The sequence below is a fragment of the Ceratosolen solmsi genome, unplaced genomic scaffold, assembly GCF_000503995.2.
Source record: "Ceratosolen solmsi marchali unplaced genomic scaffold, CerSol_1.0 scaffold47, whole genome shotgun sequence".
NCBI lineage: Eukaryota > Metazoa > Arthropoda > Insecta > Hymenoptera > Agaonidae > Ceratosolen > Ceratosolen solmsi.
In genome coordinates, this window is record NW_011948419.1 from 2,120,416 (window position 1) to 2,138,285 (window position 17,870).

The following is a 17,870-nucleotide window of genomic DNA, read 5'->3' on the forward strand; positions in this document are numbered from 1 at the left end:
AAGAGTGTGGAGTTCTGCAACGAGTAGGCCATCTATTTTCTCTGCTTTCTGGTACATTATTGCAAAAAGTTTCGAGACTGCCTAAATTGCAAAGCGTCAACATCTTCAAAATTGCACGTTCTGCTTTCCTGTCAATATTTCTATTTCACCTTTCTACCTTTGGACTAACACATTTCGCTCCCCCCCCCCTCTCACTCTCTCTCTCTCTCTCTCTCTCTCTCTTCATGCTGCTTTTATATACAATCATATGCAAAGAGCTTGTGAACAAACAGAAAACTGTTTGTTGTATGAATACATGTATGAGCCACCACTTGTTTCTAACTATACGCATATATTTTCTTTTTTCAAGAGTATGTACTTCACTTTTTAAGCCCCGAAGTCAAAATATAATAAATTCTGAGCTTGTAGATATAATATAAGAATTTTTATATATAATTTTTCCATTTAGCCATTTAATTTATGAAAATTATTTAATATAATAAAACATCAATTATAATATACAAAACTATAATTATATACAATTAATAATTACGCAATGATATGTGAAAAATAGAATTATCTAATAGTCATATTTATACAATTTATCAATATCTCAGAGAGAAATTAATAATTTAAACTCTATTATGCAATGTATAGTATTAAATAGTTGACGATAAATACTGCTGACGAATCCTTAAATATTGATATTTAAGGTCAAAGAAAAGATTCTCTTAAGAATTAACATAAATATACAGGTATGGATTGAGTTTTTTTTTATAATTCTAAAAAAATTTGACACTCAATGAAATATACATATAAATGATATTATATAATAAAAATATATAAAATTTAATAATATTCTTTATATAATAGTAGTTTTTTGACTTTTTCACTTTTTGCTTGTAATTAAAAGAGTGCTTCGTGAATTAAATTATCAAAGCGTTTTTTTGTGTACAAAAACTTGGTGCTATTGCGTGCACAAAATTGCCAATCGACTATAAAAAGAATTTATTTGCATAAAAAAATGCTGTTAATATCGCATATTGAACGTTACAAGTACAATTGAATTTACATAAATAAAAAATACGGAATAGTTCAAATGATTCATACAATTATATATTGCTTAATCGTTTACTTAATTGAGCACGAATGTTATTTTAATGTATTAATTGGGTAGTTAAATTAAAATGATTTCATTTTTCTTCACAAAAGGAAGGAAATATGAGAATAATTTTTTTAAACTTTAATAATAATTGGGATTAAAATTTATTCAATATAAATCAATATATAATAATTTTCTTATTATATCAAATAATTGAAATTAGTATTAATTGGTATATGTATTAGAAAATACATTTGCGTTTGAAAAGTATGTATATGATGGTGTAATGATTACGAATTCTATAATATACAGCTGATGCAAAGAAAATCATAAATTGCGTTACATGAAAATATATTATTAAAGGATTACTTTAATTTTCTTTTCTATCCTTGTGGCGTTGTAATTGTTCTAATCCGATCATTCAGTTTGTTATTAGACAGATCAATGTTTAAAAATGTATTCTTATGTAATTTATGTATCAAATAATAGAATTGTTTTTGTTCATTTCGCGACCAAATAAATAATTTATCGAAAATTTAAATTATTTCTAATCATAGTTTCAATTGACAGGAAATAATAGTTTCTGATGAGATTTAATGATATTTTTTGAGAAAGTATTATTAATTGATGATGAATTTATTAAATAACTTAATAATCGTAATAAATTTAAAAAAATGTTCGTGTTAAATTAAAAAAAATTAATAATAGAAATAATTTGTTTTGTTTTAATTTAAAAACTAAAACTTTTAAAGCCATAGTTTAATAGACGAATTATGAATTCTTATATTAAGTAGAATTTGGCTTTGAAATAACTTTCTTAAGTATATTTACAAGAACAACGAGTAGAATAAGTGAGAAAAAATCTTATCTAAATGCGGAATGAAAACCAATAACAAGGAAACTTCAGAAAAGAAGTCTACTTCTAACTTTTTACTTTCCCTTCTTCGCATGCTTTGTCTCTTTCGTACTCGTTCTTTTAAACTTTTTCTTTATATTATATACATTGTGAAAACGATAACTGACTAGCGCCTATTATTATACATAATTGTTAAATATACTTAGAGACTTACATCTAAAGTAACTGGTAGTGCAATTTTGTAAAAATTTTGTTAATATACTTATTAAACAATTTCGCATGAGTCAGAGAATAGATAAAATTGTTGTGAAATAAACAAAATTTTGACTCAACGATATATGCGAGAAAATATGTTGATTGTTGATACTGGATCTGGAATATCTGGACACTATTGATGAAGACCATTTGAATTTTTATTTCAGTGTATGTTATAAAATTTACATTTTATTCTATTTCTAATCTAATGTATTCAAATTTTTTTTTTTTTTTTTATAGTTTGTTTAATTTTTGATTACAAAAATGCCTTCTGTGTAGTTTTCAAAAATGAAAATTATGAGTTACTTAATAATTTTTTCATTTTTTTTTTTTTTTTTATTATAAATGATAATATAATGTCTCAGTTTGAATTCATAATAAAAATATACAATATGAAATATATGTCAAATTATACGTTATTTAATATTTGTTCAATTATCCAGATTAGTACTGAGAATCCGTTTTCTAACTCAAATAAAAAAATATAACGCTTAATTAAATTATAATTTAACTAAACTAATAAATATAAAATAATAACAACATAATTATGAGCAGAGTATAAAATTGGTAATTATGTGAATATATAAATTCTAAATAAAATGATATTTAACATTTTGTTAAAATACTTTAAGAGGTTATATATATATATATATATATATAAATTTATATTAATGAATCACAATGTTAAAAACTAATATTTATACGATATTAGCGAGAATGCTTAGTATTGAATTTATGATCAACCAAAAATCTAAGAAAGTGATTTCTCTACTAGTCGTATAGGTATCTGAATTTATCCGAATAGATATTTGGAAAGATCAGCAAATACTATCACTATAATGCGAAAAGATCATTTCGAATATCATCGTATAATCATGAGACTTGAATAAAGTATAAAATTCAGCCTAAAGTGTATTTATTACACTAACACCTTGTAATCCATAATATCATTTATTAATTAATTAAATGCAGCGAATTTATTATGTCTTATTTCACATTCCCGAGGTGAGTATATTTATTGTAAAATAGAAATGGGCTAACAAAAGGATCAAAGAATATATTGGTATTACACATGTAATAATAATATACATTATTCGTTTTTTTTTCACTGAACGCGTGTTTTATTTCGAAATTTTTTTAAAGAATATATAAGCATTAGCGTGTTTATCTTCTTGTCTTCTTCTGTTAACTTACAAATGGATATGCAAAAATTATAAATCTAGTTGTTATTCAAAAAATTGTCCTAGAAACTTTCTTTCGAACTTGCATAATATAAGGGTTGAAAGCTTTATATCAACATATTAAACCGTTAAAAAGAAAGGTAGAGAATATGAATTGAAGAAAACAAGATCTTACTCTAAAAAACATTCTATGAAATACGTTTTTATAATTTCTTTTTATGTTATTATAAAATATAAATGAAGTGTATATATATTTATATGTGTCTGTATTAAATTTTTAGAGAATTGCACTTTAAATACTTTAGATTAACAAATATATATTAAAGTATTGTGTAGTTCCAAAAAAAAGAAAAAAAAAAGACATTAATAAATCAAATTTAATTATTTATTTTTCAATCATTCATAGTAACAAATAAAAGCTTTAAGATATTTATTTAAAATTTATTTAATACATATTCGATTCTAATGCGTATCTGTTGTTTTTACGAAATTATAGGCAGTTTATATTTAATATACTGATATAATTTGTTTAATACAGCATAATTTTCATTATATAGATAATAATTTTGTTCGACTTTTAATTATTCTTATTCAATTATAAGCATAATAGTTTACATTTACTATAATGGTATATAAATAACGAATCTTTTCAATTTTTCTGTTTTAATTGAATTTTCCGTATGAATGCTATCTTAAAAATCTAATTTATGCATTATGTTTTTTTGGTAATTTAGTGTTAAAGACGATTTAGAATGGTAATACTTAATAAGTAATATTATGGTCAACCTATTATTCTTCTAATATAAATGATATTTATTATAGTTTAAGCCAATAATTAGATATATTCTTTAATAAATAACAATATCCGAAAAATATATAAAAACGATACGTTTTTTTTGTTTAATGAAATCAATAATTGAGAAATTATAGAATAGAAAATATAATAAATATATAATTATAATAATTAATATATTCTTACCTATGTGACCTTAAATTAATCGAAGAATATTAATGCTGAAAAAGGCCCAATTCTTTTATAATTTTTTCTTTCATCTACACATATTAGTAAATTTAGTAAGTAGAATTACTTAAGGAAATAAATTATGTTAGGCAAATGGAATCTGCACGTAATCGATTTAGATTCACTTTCTGTTTAGTTTGTAAAATTTCATTTTTTTCACCGATCGAAAATGAGTAGTGAATCCATGTCCGTGTGGTGCTCGTGTGCGCGCGCGTGTTCATTATGTGAGTTGTACGCCGGCAAAAGGGGGCGGCATAAAGAGAGAGAGAGAGAGAGAGAGAGAGAGAGAGAGAGTGAGGGAGAATGCGCGAGTGTGTGTGATGAGGGAGTGGGTATTTGTATTCGCTGGAGACCAAAGTTCCGTTTCGAACACGTGCTAGGTGGGACTACAAGCGTCGCTTGATTTTCACAGAGTAGGGCGGGTGGGGGGGGGGGCAGTTGTACTAGAGCGACCTTGCGTGAAACTGTATTAGATTTGTAGCTATCCCAAGTGTGCAAATAAAGCTTTTGCTAATTAATAAACATGTCTTTGATTAATTATTTATTCGTATACGTTAATCGTGTTGTTTTTCTTCAATTTTTCTAAATATGTATTATTATCAAATACCTATTTACTGGAATGTACAACAGAATCGTATGTATTGCTGTATCGACAGTTACTGATAAATGTCATGCTAAATAATTTTTTAGAAATTAATTGTATATTCTATTATCAAATATAACTTTGGTATATAGGTTTCAAATATTGGAGTGCAATTTAAAAATATCATTATAGAGTTGAGTTAAATATTAGATTAAACGAAGTATTGAAAAATTAAGGAAAATGATGATTGATGTTTGCACACTATAAACGTAGCATACTTTACATTTCAGAGAAAATGGAGCAAATCAAACACCAAAGCGTATTGGTAATAAATAGAAAAGTGCAAAGTTGTGATAGGAATCATTTTTAGAAGGCAGTATATTGATTGCTACTTCAATATATTTATTTTTTAGATTTCAAGGTTTATATATCAAATACCTTAAAAAAAAAAAAAAAGAAAAAGAAAAAAAAATGGATTCGTCGTAAAGATGGCAAAGGTATAATATATTTAAGACATATATAAGCAAAAAATCATTGGAGAAATAAAATATAGATGTATTAGAGATCATTAATTGTAAAATACTTATTGATCAAAGTTGAACGATGGAACGGATTTATTTATTTATTAAACATCATTCTCATAAAAATTGCACTGTTTAGCAATTGTGATTAAACGGTGATAAGAATATGAGAATTATGTATTGGATGTACCGATGTAGTGATAAATATGTCTAATATTTCGAAAATCAACTATATTTCACAATAATTAATAGAATTGAAAAATTAGTGTAAATGTATATAATATTGGCTTTTATACATTAGATATTTAAAATATTTCGCTCGAAGCATCCGACGATTCGATAGCAATAGATTTATAGACATCATTGCTATTATAAATTGCTCTACTCGTAACATCTGCAATTATTTCCTTATATTTAACACTATATTATGATATTAGATATATCGAAATTCAGTTATATCGAAATATAGAATAGTTATGATAAGTTATGGTACATAATCACTGTATTGTTTCCGAAATTTTAATAAGCAAATGCCCGCTTACTATTTAACGCTAAATACTTAAAGTTGTAAATATTTTTGAGAATATTCTATTAACGATTTCATAAGCAATTAATCCAATTCGAGGCTTTTCCTTCATTCAAGAATATATTGACTTATAATTAGCGTTTTATTGTTATATCTACGAAAAATGGCCGATAGCTCGTGTTCATCAGTTTTTTTACTGATTAATATTGGTTGTTGCTATAGTGTATTATTCCCTTTTGAACGGATTTTAAGAGCGATAACTAGATAGCAAATAAAATACTTAAATGGATTATTTATGCAGGAAATCCTCTGTTTTAGAGAGCTTCATCTAAATTTAATTAAAATAAGCAAAGGTCGTACGAAACAAGTTGATTTTCAATAAAATTAAATAACTATTAGTTAAAAGATGCGAATTATGAATGTTTAGAATTAGAATAAGAGATATAATTTTTTGTAAGAAACAGTCGGGTTATTATTATTCACCAGATCATATATCTCAATGTTTACTACAATAATACGATTATTAGTCTTGTGTAAAAATATTTGAAAGCCATTATACGTTATATAAAGAAATGTGTATAATCTACATTTCACGAAATTCAATCACAGTTTCTATTGAAGCTCGCATTGTCAAAAATTAAATGATTAATAATACTCAATTTTATGAAAAGCAAATAACGAATATTAGATATAAATATGTAAATTAATATAAATTTGTATATATCAATATACACATAAGTGCCTAGTTTAATTAATAAGTATTTATATTAACAAGACAAAAACCTAAGTCAAGAAAATTAAATAAGAGATCAGCATAAATAAAATATTCGCGATATAATGGCGCTGTTATGAAAAAAAAATTTATTATTCATTTATCTACTTGTAGTTTTTAAGATGAAATGCTATTTGAATGCATATTTGGCCGGAAATAAACGTAAGCGTTTTACAATAAAACAATTATAATACAATAAACTAAAAGGCTTTCCATAATTGAAGGCAGGAATCTGCAGGCCAGTCAGGTGTGCGTAATTTCATTTTGCAAGTTCATAGAGCCCAAGTGAGCCAGCTGTATTGAACGCATTTCTCTAAAAAGCTGCTAAAGTAGTTGAAAAATCAAATGGTACTATCTCGTATCGTATCGACAGGGTACTCGGTGCACCCACGTGATCAAAGCCAGTGATTTGGTGCTTTGCTGTCAATCGGTGGCGTGCAAATTCTTCAATCGGTAAGTCACAATTTTACTTTTGCATCCCCTTCGTTTTCATTTTAGTTTTTCCTGTGCATGTCGAAGCTTGTTAACTTAATTTATCCATTATTCAAGGCTTACTCGAACGTTAATAAATATATGAGAATTATTTTTGCAACTCGTGTATGGTCGGAGATATTTTTTTGAAGCTCTTTAAAATACAAATTAATTTTATGGCAATTAAATTTATTTATCGGATGTCCGAGGCCCACGTAATTATTTTAGTTTAATCGTTTCATTCGGACGGCAGAACTATATATGAATTGATCTTTGAATGGATTATTATATTACTTAACACAACAGCATGTAATTCTAATTTTATGTTCTCTTTTTGTATATAATGTGGATAATGTATTGTGCATTGTTTATAAAAATCTTAATTATCGTGGAATCGATGCAGTAACAAGGTATCTTGGACAAAATTCTTTACATAATTGATAGCTCAACAGCTAACAAAAATTTATTAAGTTGTACTTTAATCAGTGACATGAACTACATGTTTCATTAACTATCTGAAATGGTGCACGTCGAATCGATATTATTAAGGGAAAATGCATTTCTATTTTAACAAAAAATTCATTATTTTCTAGCCTCTAAGATCAAATTTATATTAAAAAATTAGAATTAAAATTTCTTTTACAGTCAAATGTTTCAAATGTTATATTTGAGTTTTAGCGAAGTAGTGAAAACTACTAGTCATCGATAAAATTTAAATGCTCATTTAAATACAAAAGTTGTCGAAAACATGTTTTAAAACACAATTTATAAATAATTTCAAATAAATGTATATAAATTCAAGTCACGAATATGTGAAAGTCGTTACATTCGACTTTCCACCGCATACAATTTTATATTTATATTATGTGTTAGCATTGCTTTTACTATTATTTGCAAGATATTTTATATCCAACAATTAGAATGCTTATGTATCGAGAAGTAATGAAAAAAGGAATTTTTAATAAATTAGCGTTATAGTTAAAAAGTAAATTATAGAGTAATGAAATATTAGAAATTATATGAAAGTTGAATCGAACAATTATACTAATATAATAATTATCCTAAAAAACTATTATATTAATTTCCACATTTTATCAATTAAATTATATAATAGTTTTTATTACATTTGAATATATAAAAATTCATATCAAGAACTTTAGATTAATTCTAATTAAATTAAAAAAATATTCAAAGAATTCAACGAAAACGAATCTTACAGCATTAGTAACATTATTAATAACATGACTAATAAATTGTGCCAATATCTAGAGTTAATTATCTAAATAGATTAAAATTTGTTACATTATTTAGGTTTAAGATAAAAATAAATATCTTTCGATCCAATAAAATACTTTTCCCTAGGTAGAATTAAAAAAAATTATTAATTATTTTTTAATTCTTAGGCTATTGAAGTATAGCATATATTAAATTGAAATTATTATATGAACAGTATATTAGTGTTGAAAGTCCAAATCACTTTGAAATTAATATATATATATATATATATATATATATATATATATATATATATATATAATACCATATCAGAAAATGATATATAATTATATAAGAGTAACTTTATATTGTACATAACTTAAAAAAAGCTCTGAATTTAATGAATGTGATAGACATAAATGTTAATGTAGTAATTAATGGTAAATCTTTACTATCTTCATAGGCATATAATCGATAGAATTACATATAGATTACAATAATTAATAGTTACGTTGAAAATTAATCATTTTAATTTTAATAAGTAATTTGTAGGGAATTCTTTTCCTCTAGATTAAGTTATTATTTAATAAAAATGGCATGTGTTATTATACAATTACTTAATATTGTAGAAATAAGCCTATTATCATCAACTTGTTTAGAAAATTTAATAAGCAAAAATCCAATACAAAATTAAAGTCTATTTATTTAGACTATTAATAATAAATATATCATTTTTGTACCTCGACGAAAATCTACTTTCTTAACTTATTATGGCAAAAAAATTATGCAACAATTTTTCAAAACCTCGTATAAGTTTCAATTAAAACATGATTAACCCTCATATGATTCTGAATACTGTTACAAGATTTCCTTACCTGTATAGTTATACATCAAGTATAATGTTATCCATAATGAGAAAAAATCTATAAATTTTCTGAATGATAGGTAATAGAAAGGAACTATGGACGATATTAGCGCAACAAAGTCGAGAGACACATAGGGATAAAAGTTTGAAGTAGGGATGATGAGTAAAGAGAAGAGTAGGGGAATGCTTGGTAAGGGCAAAGCTGGGGGCAGGAGGCGAGGGGCTGAAGAGCGAAATACATTGGCGCGTTGACGTTGGCGTCAGGAAAAGCGGGACAGTAACCTTTCACCGACCCAATTCCAAGGGGCAACCGAGAACTAAGGGGTGAACGCTTCCAGTTATAAAGAGGAAGCGCGCGTCGTATAAAATCTCTGTGCGTGTAGATGTGTATTGGAACAGAGGCGCAATAGTCCAATCGCACCTAAAATGGTTCGTACTCGCGTTCTGTGGTGATATGGACGTTGAAAGGTCTTCATCACCTCTCTTTCCCATTCGGATTCATGGGCGTGAAAGAAATGGAAAAGAAACTTCCTTATTTACGAACATAGTCGGTTTAGATTATTTTTCATTCGTTTTCTCCCGAACGAATAGTACATTTATTTAATAAATGTATTTCAATTTATTTCTATAATTATAACTAACTATAAAAATCCATTAATTTATACGAAATACTTCATAATATAAAATTATTCTTTTCTATAAAGCCAAATACATAACTTTATGATTATAAACATTGATCAAATATAATATTATCATCAACTCAACATATACACAAAATAACCTGTATAAGATAGTTTTTTATATGAAAATTATATCAAAGTGAATAAAATTTCGTTATAGTTTGATATGCATTAAATCATTTTCTTTTTTCTTTATTTAATATTGATCGCATATTTGTAAAGAAATATTTTTATGAAAAAATTAAAAATCAGCCAATGTATCTGTAAATATATTAGAGATTAATATTACATTCAGTGGTCCATCGACAACACAGATTTTCAAAAGATTTTCGTCATTTTTACAAAAAATTAGTATAGTATATGGCATAAAAATATTATTTACAAATATGATATATTCAAAATTGAAATTTTTAATAGACTACATATTTTACTATACTAAATCTATTTCACAAAAAATTCTTCCTTTTTAACATTTAAATCATAAACAAAAAAAAAAAAAAAAAAAAAAAACAAATATCATTATAAATATTTATATATCTTATATTACACATGTATAGCCTTTTAAAGATCATTGAAAAGTATCATAGAGAAATATTTTTATTACCAATCAAGAAATAATAATTTTCAATAAAAAGAGAGTTTCAACTTGTTTTATATGTTCATAAAAATAGACGATTTTAACGAATATAATTCTATATATACAATATAAATTTCTTATAATAAAATTCGAATTTTTTCAATTGTAATTCATTTACTTTTTTTTTTTTTTTTTTTTTTTTTTTTATTATTAAAATTATCAATGGATAGATGCAGCAATATTTGATAATTATTTCAATTTTTAGAAATTATTTTTACGCAAATATGTATCGTGTTAATTTTAAGTCTCATTTTATATACTTAAAGATTTTTATATGCACACATTAACACTAAAATAACATAATAATAAATAATGGTATATAAAAAAACTTATTTAATAGCCGAACTTCGTAAGCAAAAAAGGCTACATAACTTAAACTATATGAAATATAAAAAAAATGTATCAATTTACTAGAGAAAATGGAAATATAAAGAGTATTTAATTTTTACTAAAGTTCTTTTTTATCTTAATGTATATAAAATTTTAATCTTATATAATTATATTATTATACATTTTTTTTTTAAACTTATAATAATCATAGTTTTATCACTTACTTAAAAGTTTCAAATACTTTTTGCAGCATAATATTGTGTGTTTTATTAAAAAAATATATAATTTATACGTCGCATATATATGACAAGTGAAAATTTTAATTATAATAACTATAATTGTACAGCGTACTACAGATATAATTTTTTAATAAATTAATCTAATTATTCACAATTTGTAGATTAACATGATTATTATTTTGATAAGTAACCGATGATCATAGATAATCTACAGTAACAGAAATAATCTATATTGGTCTTGCCACGAATGTCACTGTTTACTTAGTTCTTCTACAGATTCTATAATTTTTAATTATGTAATTATTTTCCAAGCAATTTATATTAATCAACATGTCTAGCTAATGTTTCAAATTTATACAATAAGATAAAAACTACATTTAATTTTTTTTAAAGATATTAAAATTTGGAAAATAGTCAGGTAATATGTGGATATTTATATAACGTTAATTTAATGAAAACTCTTACATATGTGAATACGATATTTTTAATATAATCTTTATTATAATCATTAGCGTATTATATTATATAATATAAAAAAAATTAAAAACGAAATTCTCCTATTTAACATTTTTGTCAAGTAATTATTATTTCTATCAAGTGTGACTAGAAAATAGGTAAATAGTGAGCGATTCAGTGATTGCAGTTGTTATCTTACAAAAGTTTAATATCTAAAGTTTTCATTTTCAGCCGTAAGAAGAATCATGTCTAACGTTGGAAAGTAAAGCAATTTTTTTTTATATAAATACAATTTTGATTAATCTATTTATTTATTAAATAAAATGTGCGCATAGTAAATTATTAGATGATAAAGATTGACGTTAACAATATTAATTCCGACATTTGTAAAATAAATCATGGCCTAGTTTTAATTTGGTATCGTTGTGTACGAAATAATTTGTAAAGGTGTAACGGTCAAATTATATGCTAAACTAGAAATTTCATTACTAAGAAATTAGTAATAAAACGTAAAAATGAATATCGACTTGATAATTTTATTATTTTAATAAATATAAGATTAGAGATTTTATAAAAATAACTTTCAAATCAATATTTCATGAAAATTTATATTAAATAAAATCTTCTTAATTAATGCAAAGTAATCACTGATTTAAAGAATTATGTAAAAATAAGTAATTATTTGAGTGTTTGGCTATACAAGAAGTTGTTCATTAATTTAATTTTAAATAAGATAATCAATATTCAATTCATAAAAAGCAATCAGACGCAACTGGCATTAATCGAATTTTTTCTTTTGTTTTTAATAATGTCAAATGAATAGGGCTTATTTTCATAAGCATTTATTTCACTATGCGAGTGCCAAGCTTATTATCATTATTAATAATATAATTAATAAGATCTACACGGATTTTTTTTTTATATACGGTTTTAGGTGTAAATTTTGCAATAAAACTTTTGGCAGGTAACTTTTGGCAAAATAAAATAAGAAGAGGAAAAAATGTTATCAATCTAGAGTAAAAAGCTTCTTCTTACAGTTATGTAATCGAAAAATTAAAAATTTTCTTTTATTGCGCATGATAATAACGTTTTATATTTAGTTGTTGTACTATCAGTTTCCGCAGAATCGAAGAAAATTCAGCTCAGTTTTATTTATCGTTAATGATATTGAACAAATAGTATTCGCCTGATCTAACGAGGAGTGATAATATGGAATTATTTAAATTTCTATGAAATTTTGAAAATGTCTAATATAACGGAAAATAATTTGACAAACCAATAGCGATTGATTTCAATTGAAATATCTCCAATTAACTGTGGAAAATAACGATTTCAAATCTATCGGTTAATTTTAATATGCAATAATGAACTATAAATATAATGTAAAAATAGGTAAAAAATATCAATTTACATATTATTCAAAATCTGGCGGCTATTATTATCATCAGTGACGGTGACATTGGATGAACCATAGATAGAAAATTGTTTAACTGCATATTATTTGATCATGATAGAGTATGAAAAAGGGTAGGAAATATTATAAAAGTAAGAGGGAACAATGAAAGATTCGCGATCTTCCTCTAACAAAAAATACAGTAATGATTTTATTATCTTATTTTATTGAGTTTTAATTATATGATCCTCTATTATACTCAAGGTAATTGCATCGATACGAATTTTCAGGTAGATTAGGGAATATGCTTAACTATACTCAATACTATTAAAATAATGTCTACTTTTACATATACATATAAATATATATATTTTAAATAATTAGAAATTTTTTTACACATTACTTTTTCTTTTACGTAATTATTATATTATTATAGAAAATAGATCAATTAATTGTAAATACATGAGTTAATTTTTTTTTTCTTCTTATACTTACTACGTATATTTAGTTATTACAACTATTAGCAAATTTTAAGTAAAATTTACAGTGATAAAGAAGAATTTTATAGACATTTGGCGAAATATGAAAATGATCTATTTACAAAATTTTGAAAAATATTTTAAGCATTTTACACTTATGAAGTATCAGAAAAGTATTATTTATTTTTTTTAACACATGCTTTAAATTCATGATAGTTTTTAATTATTTAAATATATATATTTTGAAATATTTGTTTAATAATGTTGGGAAGTTTGCGAAAATTGCAAAAATTTAACAAATTATATATTACAGAATCGTATTCGATTTTGGAAAATATTTCAATGGTCTTTTGAATTTAGGAATTCATGCTTTCCTAGCAAGTACAACACAGATATCCATGCTTACAGCTATGTGACTAGTTTAAATAATTCCTAGAAATATCGATTTAATGGAATATCCCAAACGGATATTAGTCTCCCGTTAAGCCGAAGCAGTTGCCTCTTATCAGACATAAACGCAAAGCACTTCCGATTGTCGATATCTAGAGTAATTTTTAATATACATAATTTCACATGCGCACTGTAAATGTTTTAAAAAATGTTTTACTTTGTGTAGCCTTAGTACACGTAAGAACTAGTATTTCAATATTTGATTTATTACGATTATTATCTTTTGAATAAATAAAGAATATAAATGAATAATTCTTTTATGTATTTGAAGAAAATAAGAATTTTGTAAAAGAGTATTCGACTAATTGAAAGCATTTCTTCAATACTCTTATATTTATATCGTAATATATTCTGAAATTTTGTATAAATTATTTTAGCGTTATGAATAAAAATATTATTATTATTATTATTATTATTATTATTATTATTATTATTATTATTATTATTAATAGATTAACATTATAAAAGGAATAATCAATTAGAAAAGAAATATAGCTTTGCCTTAATTTTAACGTCTATTATAATTTTAATAAAAATGATCAAAGGTAAATATTATTCTAAGTTTAGATGAATTTTTAAATGAAACATAAAGCGTAATAATTCCAATTCTAGGGTATAGGATGCTTTTCTATTAAAAAAAGAATTTAATCGTTGATGCTTAATATTAAATATATGAAATTGATGGGCCATTCATATGAGATAACTGCTAGATAATTCGCAATAATTTAAGAAAAAGTAAATGTTGTTCAGTTACAACTGTATAAATTATATTGCAACTGTGACAACATATATTTAATAATAATACATATGTATAATGAACTGCTAAATAAATTTAATTCAATATTTTTTTGTTATTATCTCTAATGAATTATATTAATTAACAAATTATAATTATAATTCTTTTAACATTATTGTTCTCGCGGGTACCTTTTATCATCAACAATTTCATATCTCTTGTCTGACAGATATCTATATAAATGTATATCATTGTCATTGAAAGATGAGAAACAAAAAGTATAATAAATACAAGTGTATACTTTATTTCATATTCGGCACAAGATATTTGCATAGAAATTTCGTCTCACAAATATTTCTTACTTACGATACAAAAGTGATTTAGGAATATTCTTCTTTCAAACTTGTTAAATGAAAGAAAAGAAAAAAACAAGTATACTATATCCTTATGCAATTTATCTATTATTAAATATCATCAATTTTCAGTTATAAATTTTGTACCAAATAAATGATAAATAATCATAAAATATTTTCAATAATACTTCGTATTATTTTCTTACTAAACTATGCTTTAAATAAAAGCTAACAAATACCTTCGCACTCCAATGGACACTCAGACAATACGGAAATCTAATTCCGCCTCGAATCTTCAGTATTGGATGTAGGCACAAGGGGGAAATAAGAGCTTCTTCAGTTCCGTCCAGTTTAGTATCAATATTTTTTTAAGAACGACAAGATAAAACCATTCCTCATGTCAGTGTGACGCAAATATCGCTCGCCCGACAAGAATTTTAAGCTACTCTTCCCGTGGCTGCATAAAATTAAAAAACAGACGAGGAAATGGATCGTGACAAGCGTGTGCCGGCGCACGACTATTGCGCCTCCGGTTCACCCTGTATAATCTGTTCATTTGTCTTTTCGTTTGCTGCACGCGGAGATTCGCCGTTTTTTCTTACGGACGCGCCTAGGTCCACTTGAAGCTTCCTTCAAGTAGCGCTAGAGAAAACGTCTTACCTATCTACTATGAAGGAACACCATGGATGGATGCTGTGTAGATATGGGGTGAGTAACGTCCCTTTTAAATTTTAAATATTCAGATGAGATGAGATGATACAAGAGTAGAAACGCCACAAAAGAATAATTATACATAGCCGTCGTGCGTATTATCTTCATGGAATTCTTTAAAAATTTGCCTCCATTTTATAGTATTAAAATCTGCGAGTACGAAGTGAATTTTAAAATGTTTGAGGACTTTAATGAAAGTGTTCATTCTGAAAATTACATTATTTACTTTTAAAGGAGTGCTTTTGAGAGTGCCCGTCACTTTTCAAACATAATGAATGTACTTCAAATTATTTATATTATCGTTCATTCACTTTTTAAGCTCATCCATAAATTTATTACGTAAACATTTTATAATATACGTATATTCGACATATATAAATACACGCGCGCACACGCACACACCTACACATATGTATGTATAAATTAATAAATAAATGATTAAATAATTATAGATGTGCACATTGCATATTACATATTATATATAATAATTATAGATATGGTTACATGTGTGTAGTCGCGCGTGTTGCGATTGGATTAATAGACGAAATGCGTAACATAATTTTATCTAAATCGATAAATTAGTAAAAAAAAAATCTAAATATAAGTTATGTAAGCATGGTAAATTATTCAGTTATAAAATTAAATCGATAAAATTATCAGATAGTAAAATATGAAATTATGAGTGATTTATATATATATATATATATATATATATATATATATTTGGATAAATAACTGATTTATATGCTCTGATAGATTGTAATTTTTTCCTATTATTTTGTGATATAATAATTTATTTTATTAAACGAGCATCTGTCGTCTCGGTAAACCATAACAGTAGACTGCATTATTCGACATTTAGTTGAAAATTTTAAACTTTAAAATTACTTAAAAAAAAAAAAAAAATATATATATATATATATAACGATGAGATTATGTTATGTAAAGTAAAAAAGATTAATAAACATATAGATTTCGGTAATGTGAGAATAAAATGTATTTTTTAAAAATTTTCTGATCTAGTTATTAGGCTGGAGGATTACAATATAATGCAAATGAAAGATTGATTTTGTATATAAAAAACAATCGGAGTACATAAACAAGCTATGATAAATATGCCATTAAAAACAATTTTTCGATTCATTAGCAAAGCGAGATAAAAGAGTGAAAATAAACAAACAAACAAAAAAAAAAAAAAACAAAAATAAAAAAAAAAATAAAAAAAAAGGAAAATAGGCGGGAGAAAAGAAAACAAGACAAATCACAATAACAACAGTCAAGAATATGTACGAGTGCATATACATAGTGTACATACGGGCTGTAATACGTCGAGAGACGAGGAGGTTATGTGTACCTTCATGGCGAGTGGGCAACAACACTGTGACTGAGTTGTACATTGATGATAAGAAACTGAGAGGAAGAGAGACAGACAGACAGAGATAGAGAGACAGAGTGAAGGAGAGAGAGCAGCAGAGCTTGCGCTTGCAACCGCTCGCTAGCGTATCTCACGTATTACTGATAGGGTGTTAGGGAGAGCGGATGAATGCCGGCGCATGCGTGCTTCGTGTGGAACTACCGGAGGGTGAGAAGGAAGAGAGAAGCTTTGAAAAGCTCGCGAAAGGAATGGTAGGGAGAGGAAGCGGGCGTATGAACTTGGCGCGGGATGGATAAAGCGTCGGCGGGGAGGGGATGCTAACTCGCGGGATGGAAGATGTAGGTTGATGAGGATGGGGTGGGGTATGGGGGATTTGGGAGTGGAGAGGGATGGAGGGAGATGTAGAAGGAGGGTTGTGTTAAATATATGTTTGGTTTGGAGAAGACAGAGATAAAAATGGGAAGAACAACGGTGAAATAAAAGAGGCGGGCAATAGGTAGAAAAGTCCGACCCGACGGTAAATAAGTTATACGACATTTTTATTATTTTTGGCCAAGAAATATGCGGAGTCCAGTTTATCCAGTTATAACTATTAATGTAGCACACACTTTAATTTTGATTTCCATATATTATTAAAGTATGTGTAATCTTTACGACTAGAAATAAATGATTTGTATTCAATAA

At 25.6% G+C, this 17,870-nt stretch overlaps 1 protein-coding gene across 2 annotated transcripts in view; it reads right to left on the reverse strand.

Moving 5' to 3' along the window:
- LOC105360532 (uncharacterized) overlaps positions 1 to 17,306 on the reverse strand; it is a 183,701-nt gene extending 166,395 nt beyond the window's left edge. The window contains exon 1 of one of the 2 annotated variants that reach the window (XM_011497454.1): positions 17,166 to 17,306. The gene's annotated coding sequence lies outside the window, so the exon portion shown is untranslated. Of the gene's footprint in view, positions 1 to 17,126 lie in introns of both variants that reach the window. The other variant, XM_011497452.1, reaches the window with a different exon arrangement.
- Positions 17,307 to 17,870: the final 564 nt, after the last annotated feature.